The sequence below is a fragment of the Etheostoma spectabile genome, unplaced genomic scaffold (assembly GCF_008692095.1).
Source record: "Etheostoma spectabile isolate EspeVRDwgs_2016 unplaced genomic scaffold, UIUC_Espe_1.0 scaffold00569482, whole genome shotgun sequence".
NCBI classification, from domain to species: Eukaryota; Metazoa; Chordata; class Actinopteri; order Perciformes; family Percidae; genus Etheostoma; species Etheostoma spectabile.
Window position 1 is genome coordinate 1 of NW_022605155.1, and position 8,770 is coordinate 8,770.

Consider the following 8,770-nt stretch of genomic DNA (forward strand, 5'->3'; position numbering starts at 1 on the left):
TTGTCTAGAAAACTGAAACTGAAATAGTTGCGCTCACAAAGCACGAGAAGGCTATAAGCAGATAGCAAAGCATTTTATAGATGCCAATATCCCTGTTCGGAATGTGATGAGGAAATGGCAGGTCATCAGGACAGTGGAAGTTAAAGCAACATCTGGAAGACCAAGAAAAATATCAGACAGAACAGCTCGCAGGATTTTGAGAAAAGCAACTTTTGTAAGGAAGAATGGGTTTCCAAGCTGTGATACTTGCCAAAGGGGCAGTACAAGGTATTAACTCTGCAGGTGCCCAACTTAGCAGACGGCATTGTTTGTTTTCTGTTATTTGGAAATTGTAATGATGGAAATAAAATCTAACTTTTTTGACATAGTATACGAATGTCTAATCTGTCATTTGATGCTCTTTAGGAGATTTTCCATCTTTTCTGGCTTCTTTATGCACATTAATACAAATTTTTACCTGGGGTGCCCAAACTTTCGAGCCTCTTTGTATATATATATTATATATTTTGTGTGTGTGGTGTGTGTATATATATATATATATATATATATATATTATATATATATATTCTATATATTTATAATGTTGTGTGGGGAGATGGGTTGAACCAGAGGGTCGCGTTTCCAGTTCACATACTACCAAAGTAGGGTGGGGACTGGAGCTGGAGAGGTGCCAGTTCAGCACCTGGCACTGCCAAGATGCTAGAACGGATTTCCTTGAGTCCGTATTCATAAATTCCATCGAATTTTAATGTTTCCATAAGGCATTTTTCATGCGATGTCACTTAATTTGGATAAAATGTGTGGATGGAAATATTGCTGGCGGTGGCCGGGTTAGCTCAGTTGGTAGAGCCGACACACATATATAGAGGTTTACTCCCCATCTTTCTCCCCTTCCATGTCTTCATCTGTCCTATAAAAATAAAGGCCTAAAAATGCCCAAATAAATAATCTTCCAAAAAAAAGATGAGTCATTGGTGGGAGCATCTCCTAAACCAGCAGCAAAGGACCCTCTAAACAGAAAGCGGACTCCCACCTATGAATACATTATCTTTTTTTTTCTACAATTTCCCACCAGCAGCCAGTAAGGAAAAGAATAATGCTAGGTTTATTAGTTTACAAGTGTTGTTTTACCTTCTGGGTACTCAAGTTATCTGGACACACCTGAAGGATCGCCACAGGTACTACAGGTTTCCACTGATTGCGTTTGCTTGTAATTTTTGTACTACAGTGTGATTGCTTTGAGATGGATGTCCTCAAATCTTAGTAGTAACCGTTTTTACCAGAGGTAAATGGCTTTGTGATGGATTTGCTTGTTTTATCTCAGGCTAGTGTTTGCATTGTGTTCCAAACACAATTACAGACTGCCCTGCTGCCACTTGGAGCCACTACTGATGCAATGTATGCCTATGATGGCAATGCAGCTTTAAGGAGGAGGATTCAAGAATTCTCTCCTGGTTAATGACATTAGCCACAATCCAGAAGCTTGTTGTGAACGCTTGTGGTGCTTATACAGTAACTTGTTTAGCTCGGGCTTAACGCATTAGCTAACCAAAAAGGAATTTCTGTCTATGTGTATAATCTCATAAATAAAACTAAGAAATCTTCTATTAAAACCTTATTCAAGTATTGTCCACATATGTGTTTGTGTTGCAGGGAAACCTTGGTTAACTTTCTGAGGACACGAGGACTTCAGTTGTGAACTCAGTTAGCTTCTTTGCTTTGCTCTGTGAGTTCAAACTTTTATGAATGTATTGTTCTGTACAGCAGAAATGACTTACCCAGAGGAGGTTGGGGCTGGGATCTGTGTGTGTGTGTGTGGTGTTTTGTGTGTGTGTGTGTGTGTGTGTTGTGTGTTGTGTGGGTGTGTGTTGTGTGTGTGTGGTTGTGGGTGTGTGTGTGTGTGTGTGTGTGTGTGTGTGTGTGTGTGTGTGGTGTGCGTGCGTGCGTGCATGTGCGTGCGTGTGCTCGCATTCGTTCATGGGTAACAATGCAATTGTTTGTGCGTGTCAATGTATGTGGTTAGTGATGTGTGTGAGGGGATGGAGTACCTGGAGTCCAAGAAGTTTGGTTCACAGAGATTTGGCGGCTCGTAACGTGCTGGTCTCTGATGACAGCATGGCCAGGTCAGTGACTTCGGCCTGACCAAGGTGGACTCAAAGGTGTCAGATAATGCCAAACTGCCGGTCAAATGGACCGCCCCTGAAGCGCTGAAGAAAGAGGGGGTTTTGAAAATGGTGTAACTTTTCTTCTACATGGTTTTGTTTTGTTTCTATATCTGTTTCTGCCCCTCTGTAATACTTAAGTGTTATCTCTGTCCCTCCAAGACCTCTTTTTGGTACTAATATTAATTGTATGAAGCATTCATAGGTTTAGAATATAGCTTTATTAATGGATACCAAATTTATGAATACCTTATAATCAGTAATAATCCATCAATAAAAGAAGAGGTTGGTGTAAGGACATGATGCATAACTTTTCCAGCATAATTTATATTTACTTATTTAATCCACCAGATGAAGTACTTACTGAGTTTATAATAACTTGTAAAATATTAGTAAAGTAGTCCCAGAATTAGAAAAGAGGTTCTACATTTTTTTATATGTTATATTTTGCTTCCATTATTCAGAAATTCTCCACAAAGTCAGATGTTTGGAGCTACGGTGTTCTTTGTGGGAGATCTTCTCTTACGGTCGTCAACCATACCCTAAAATGGTATGTAGCACCTGAACATGTCACTATCATACTGTTATGTTACTGTATCTGTGAATCACCAGGCACATGGGTGTGTTACAGACATGTCAGGTCCAGCCAACCAATAGTTTACTTTTGGAGCATGTTAAATATGAAGCTACAGCCAGCCAACGGGTAGTAGCTTAGCATTAACACTGGAAAGTTGGAAACAGCTAGCTTACAACAACAAGTTGTGTTGTATGAGGGGTTTTGTGAAATAGTCTGTATATCTTGGCCTGGACCAGTTGACTTCATCTTCTCATCTAACTCTCATCAAGACAGCGAAGAAAAAAAAGAAATCTATTCCTTTAAGTCAATAAAACAAAATCAATCTTCTGTCTGACATCTATAGAACAAATCGTGCCTAATAATGTTCTTACCATATATTGTACTTCAGATTAGTGTGACTTAATATGACTTTTTTAATCATTGTTTGACATTTTGGCATGATCAAACTGAACACAGCCCTATTGTCTGAGAATTGGCAGACATTTACATGTCTGTATCTCTCTGCGTACACTCTCTCCCTGAATAAAGTAGATTTTTAGAAAGGACACCCTATAAGAATCTGCAAAAGGACTTTAGATACATCTTTCCAATTCTTACTTTCCCGCAACCGACAGGAAAGAGAATCAAGCTTGTTAAAATACTCTGTTGCCATGTCACTGCAAGGTCAAAACCTGACTAGGTCAGATGTCACTAGACTGTCTCTTCTGGATTGACTTACTGTGCTTACAGGAAACGTTTTAAAGGTCATACAGATCATGGTAGTAAGACAGAAGGGATAGAGATTTACTGAACGTTGTGACGGTACAGTAAGTATAAATATGGTACTTTCCTCAGTTACTAATCTACTTATGACTGTTAGGGTTTGGAGAAGGAGAAAGCTCCTCTTGACCTGTGTCGTACACATAGACGTCCAAGCAGGTGGAAATAGGTCAAATCAAATGTTGACGTCACATGAGGACCAGATTATGTTGAGGCTGTAAAAAAGAGACTCTGGAAAGGAAGAAACAAAGCTACTTAAACACAGCTCTGTTAGTCACTCTAGTTGTGCTCCGGTAATCCATGCTCCCTGACTGCTGAGGCCGACTGTTTGAGGACAGCAGGATCAGGCATTAATCGAAGGGACAGTTAGCATGTCTCTTTTGCGCCTTACAAACAGGTGGTGTCCTGAGGCTGTTGATTAGATAGATAGATAGATAGATAGATAGATAGATAGATAGATAGATAGATAGATAGATAGATAGATAGAATAGATAGACTAGCTAGATAGATGTTTATGATCCCTAGAAAAAAAATTTCCCCTAATTGCAGCCTGTATGTAACTGCTTCATATGCAGGTTGATTTATGTGGGTCAAGTTGTGTTCCCTAGTAATTTGTTATCTGTTGCCAGAGAGACCAAGACCAATGCTGGCTTAGTGGTTAGACAGCTGCCATACCCATCCATGAAATGACAATGCATATTCCAATTTCCATAGTGTGGATTAGTCTTCTTGTGTCGCCAAAACCTATAGTGAGTGGCACTATAGCGTCCCAATGTTGGAAACATTGAGTTTAAATGTCCTGAATGACATGTGTTGATGTTTGAATGTCAGTTCAATCAGTCAGGTAAGCAACTGAGATCTAGTGTCTGTTTATTGCCATGTAAAAATGGTACCTGTGTGACCAAAGATCTACAGCTTTATGATGACAGAATCTGTAGGAAATTAAAACTACGTTGCGCCATGTGAGGGTGCACCTCTTTAAATTCAAGATGTGTGCATTGCTTTGGTTAGACACCCTCCAGATTGGTTTGATTTGGGTTAAAAGACACACCAAATGTCCCATGGTCTTGTGATAAGGTCGGGAGACTTGTGTACCCTATTCATGATAACCTGCCAATTGCAGGGACCCATTCCATTCTGCCCAAGATTATTTATTCTGGGAGATGGGTCAATCCTAAATGGCCAAGCACTGCTGCCTCACAGTAAAAAGGCACTTCTGATCCCCATCCTTGCAGGGCATTCTGTGAGGACTTTGCATGTTCCATAAAGACAAAACCTACCCATCCAAATGGTAACCAGGCCATTGTACTACTGTCAAAGGTATGTTAGATTTGCTGGCTGAGATGTTCAGACTAAACCTAACAAAATGTGACAGAGAATGATGGATTGTTAAAATAGGATGACTCATCAGGACAAAGAGAGCTGAATGGACAATTGATAGGATTTCTCTCCAACACTCACTATTAGGGTTGGGTACTGTTACTGTTACTTTCCTGCTGTAATAACAAAAAATATTTTCATTTGTAAACATAATTTCATACCTATTTATCTTATTCACTTGGAACATTTATTATTTAGAGCATTTTACAAACCACACAAAATACTACACCTCCCCTCTTCCCTCCCTTTACCAGCATTGCCGTAAATCACTGTGACGTAATCAAACTGCATGAAGGTTATTGTATAATGTAGCCTACAACTGGTCGTGAATGATAAGTAAATACAGAGCTGTGGACACCTTGCATTGTGTGGTTGATGTTGTAGAATAAAGTATCAGTCTGACTCTCCGTTCAGTTGCTGTCGCTCTTTGAGCTAACTGGCTAACTGCTAGCCCTCTCCACCTACACCATTCACATTACACTGGAATAATCATATCCCTTATTCATTTTATAGAAAATATGTAATGGCAAAACACACACGTAAGGGTCTTACACTAACACTGAAAAACAAACTAATAAGTGTTGGTAGTCTGTTTTCCAAGGCGATACTGGATGGATCTCTTCAACAAGATAATGCTGCTTGTCCTGCTGCAAGAATTGGAAAATGTTCAAGAAAGATCCCTAATTAGTTAAGAAAAGGGAATAATAAAATGTCCAAATAAAGATAATATTAATATTATTACAAATATTATAAGAGAAATTGTGTGAGTATTTGGGCTTTTAACATCTATAGGCAATTATTAGTGCTTGAAATCTTTTTTTGAGGTTGTAATCAGGATTGCTTTTGCAATCTTGTGTTAATAATTTGCAAGAATTGTCTCCTGTTATCTTTGAGTTTGAGTTTCTTATTATTATTTCAATACTGCCAAGCTGGTAAAATTAGTTTGAAATTTTTAATTCACTTATCAGTATGCACAGTATTTCAGTTTGTACTTCATTTGTACTCCTCCTCCTCATGTAGTCGCTGAAGGAGGTGAAGGAGAAGGTGGAGGGGGGTTATCGCATGGAGGCTCCAGAGGACTGTCCCCCCAGTGTTTATTCACTGATGATGATTTGCTGGGAGCAGGAGCCACGCAGAAGACCTGGTTTCCACAAACTAAGAGAGAAACTTGAGCAAGAGATGGGTAAATGCAGCCCAGGCCCTGGGTCGGAGCATCGGGATGGGACCACGTCTGGATCTAGATGCTGATCTTGGTTGTGAATCTTGAACTCACAATTGTGGGAATGGAGTGGCAGCTGCTGGACAGATAATACACACATTGTTACCCACTCCTGTATTGGTGTCATCACACATAGATGGCCAGCTGGAGTTCCAAACAGGTTCCTTTAACCTAGCAGATGGGACAAGACAAGCATTATTTAACTCTGGGTGATCACGTAAGGCAGACAGCTGGCTCTAACCAATTTGGTGCTTGGGCAAGATATCAGCTGTTGCCCCTTGCATTGCAGCCAATTCCACCGTTAATCAAATGTTCATACACTTAAAGAAAACAGCGTACAGCTTTGATTTACAACATTGTTTTTAGCTTTGTTTCACAGCTTCTTTATTTCAAAATGGAAAATGCTCTGAATGAAAGATGCAAATCCCTTGGCTGTGCAAAGGTGGGGGAGCAGGAATGCTCACAGATGTCCCAGGGACATCAGGGGATGGATTAAATATTTAAAAAAAGCATGATTTTACCATATGGTGTGAATACAAGGTAAAGCTGCTGTAATCCTACTTAGCTGCATACTATTATTTCTACTGTATATACTACTACTATTACCGTACATTAATGTTTGTGTTTGTATGTTGTTAATGTTAATCACAAAAAAGATCTACAGTTCTGTATGAAAAGTAAACACATTATTTGTATTTAAAGTCAAATGTTTAACAGCTTTTGTCCCTTCCTATATGCGTGTGGGTGTGTGTTTTACAGCATAAGAATACTTTATTTAATTAATATAATATATACTTATTGTATATTCTATATATATGTTCTTATTTAGATACTCTATAGTCTTTGGTGATAATTCAGTAGCCGTAGTACTTCAAGGATAAAGTTTGACATTTTCAAATACAGATGTGTGTTAAGCAACCAAACTACTATTTTTGACACTCTGGCTGTGCACTCCACCAGTCAGCATCCTCGGAGCGGACTTGAGTCATTCATTCGAATATGATTTGTTTTGTAAATCTATATCTATGGGAAATACGGCATCTATTTCTGCTTTCTCCTCCCTGTTTCTGAGGATTTTAGATTATGAGAGTGATTTTGTGTTATCCATCAACAGTTCTCTTGGGATTTTTGCAGGTGCATAATATTTTCTGCTTTCCTAATCTTTGGGCTGCACATGATTATTTTACAGTTACAGTTTACTATTTATTATTTTTAATAGAAATGCAATGAAGTGTTCATCTTTCAAAACTCAGCACAAAATGAAGTCTCTTTTTTGGATTGTTGTCACGTCACAAGAGCATTTGACTTAAGTCTACACAAGCCTGGTATTTGTCTCTGTCCCAGGCGACAGGCCCCAAATTGAAGCTTGATCCTCCGTCTCTCTTTATCGTGCAATGCAAGCCAGGGTCCTCCACGATTTGCTCAATCTGCTGTGTTTTCCTGAAGCTCTCCAATATGATGAGCAGCAATTTTCTGGTCTAACCCAATGTCAAAAAAAAAAAAAAGATAATGAAAGATTTGATGGCAGAAAGTTAAATATTATTGATTGAAGGTTTTTTTTTGTTCTTCTCCTGAATACCAGTGATAATGTCCTTGCTGTTTGCCCGTGTGATGCTGGACTATCAGGACAAAGCTATTATCCTGGTCCAACATAGTTTGATGAGTGAGTTCTCCAAGCTTTCTATGATGTCAACATGCTGACTTTCAGCTTTAATTTTAGGGTGTTTTAGATGTTTGTTTTTTTTTAAATGAATTTCTGTGGGTTATCACAATTAGGGAACCAGATCAAATTAATATGAAATTAATATCAAATGAAGGCAAACACAAAAAGATTAAAACAATAAAAAATATTATTGATTATACTGACCCACCCCTGCCAACCTACTCCCTTCCCCAACCCTGTTGTGGTTTGGGGTTTTTGTTTGGGGGGTGTTTCCCTTTCTTTGGCCTCCTTGTGTTTTTTGTCTGTTTCCGTGGTCCTGTTTCCTGGCCCTGTCTTGTTCCCCTGTTTCTGTTTGCTCTGCTTTCTTTCTGCTTTATTTTGGTAGTCAGCTTCCTGTCTTGTCTTGTCTTGTCTGGCTTCACTTTGTTTGTCTGATTGTCCTGCCCGCCCTAATGTCATTCACCTGACGTCTCACCTGTTCCATTACCTCATTACCTCTTGTACTTAACCTCTGTGTTCCTTTTGTCTTGTGCTTTGTCATTTTGTCCCGTTCTGCATGACGTCCAGTTCGTCGTTTGTGTGGTTTGCTCAGTCTGCGTTTCCCTACCCGTGTTCCTGCCTTCTCCTGTGAGTGTTCCTTTGTTTGGACTTCCTCTGTGCCTGGTTTGGACCTTAGTTTTGGACTTCAGCCTTCCCCCTTGTCTGGTTTGGACAATTGTTTGGATTTTTGCTCTGGCTTTTCCTTATGCTCATGTATTTTGGACTGTCATTAAATAAATCCCTGCATACCTGCTTCAGCTGCCTCTCTTCTCTGCATTTGGGTCCTCACCTACCCCCACCATAACAAACCCACCCTATACCGTATTCCCACCTCTCCCACCCCCATCCTCACCCACTGCTGGTCATTCAAGACAGGTCTCACACACGCACACACGACCACAACAACATTAAATAAAAAAATACATAAAATGAAATAAAATGATAAAGGGGGTTCTAAATGCATGTTCTAG

At 39.5% G+C, this 8,770-nt stretch overlaps 1 pseudogene; it reads left to right on the forward strand.

The window, feature by feature from the left end:
- Positions 1-2,009: 2,009 nt before the first annotated feature.
- LOC116685042 (megakaryocyte-associated tyrosine-protein kinase-like) lies at positions 2,010-6,181 on the forward strand (annotated as a pseudogene).
- The last annotated feature ends 2,589 nt before the right edge of the window (positions 6,182-8,770 follow it).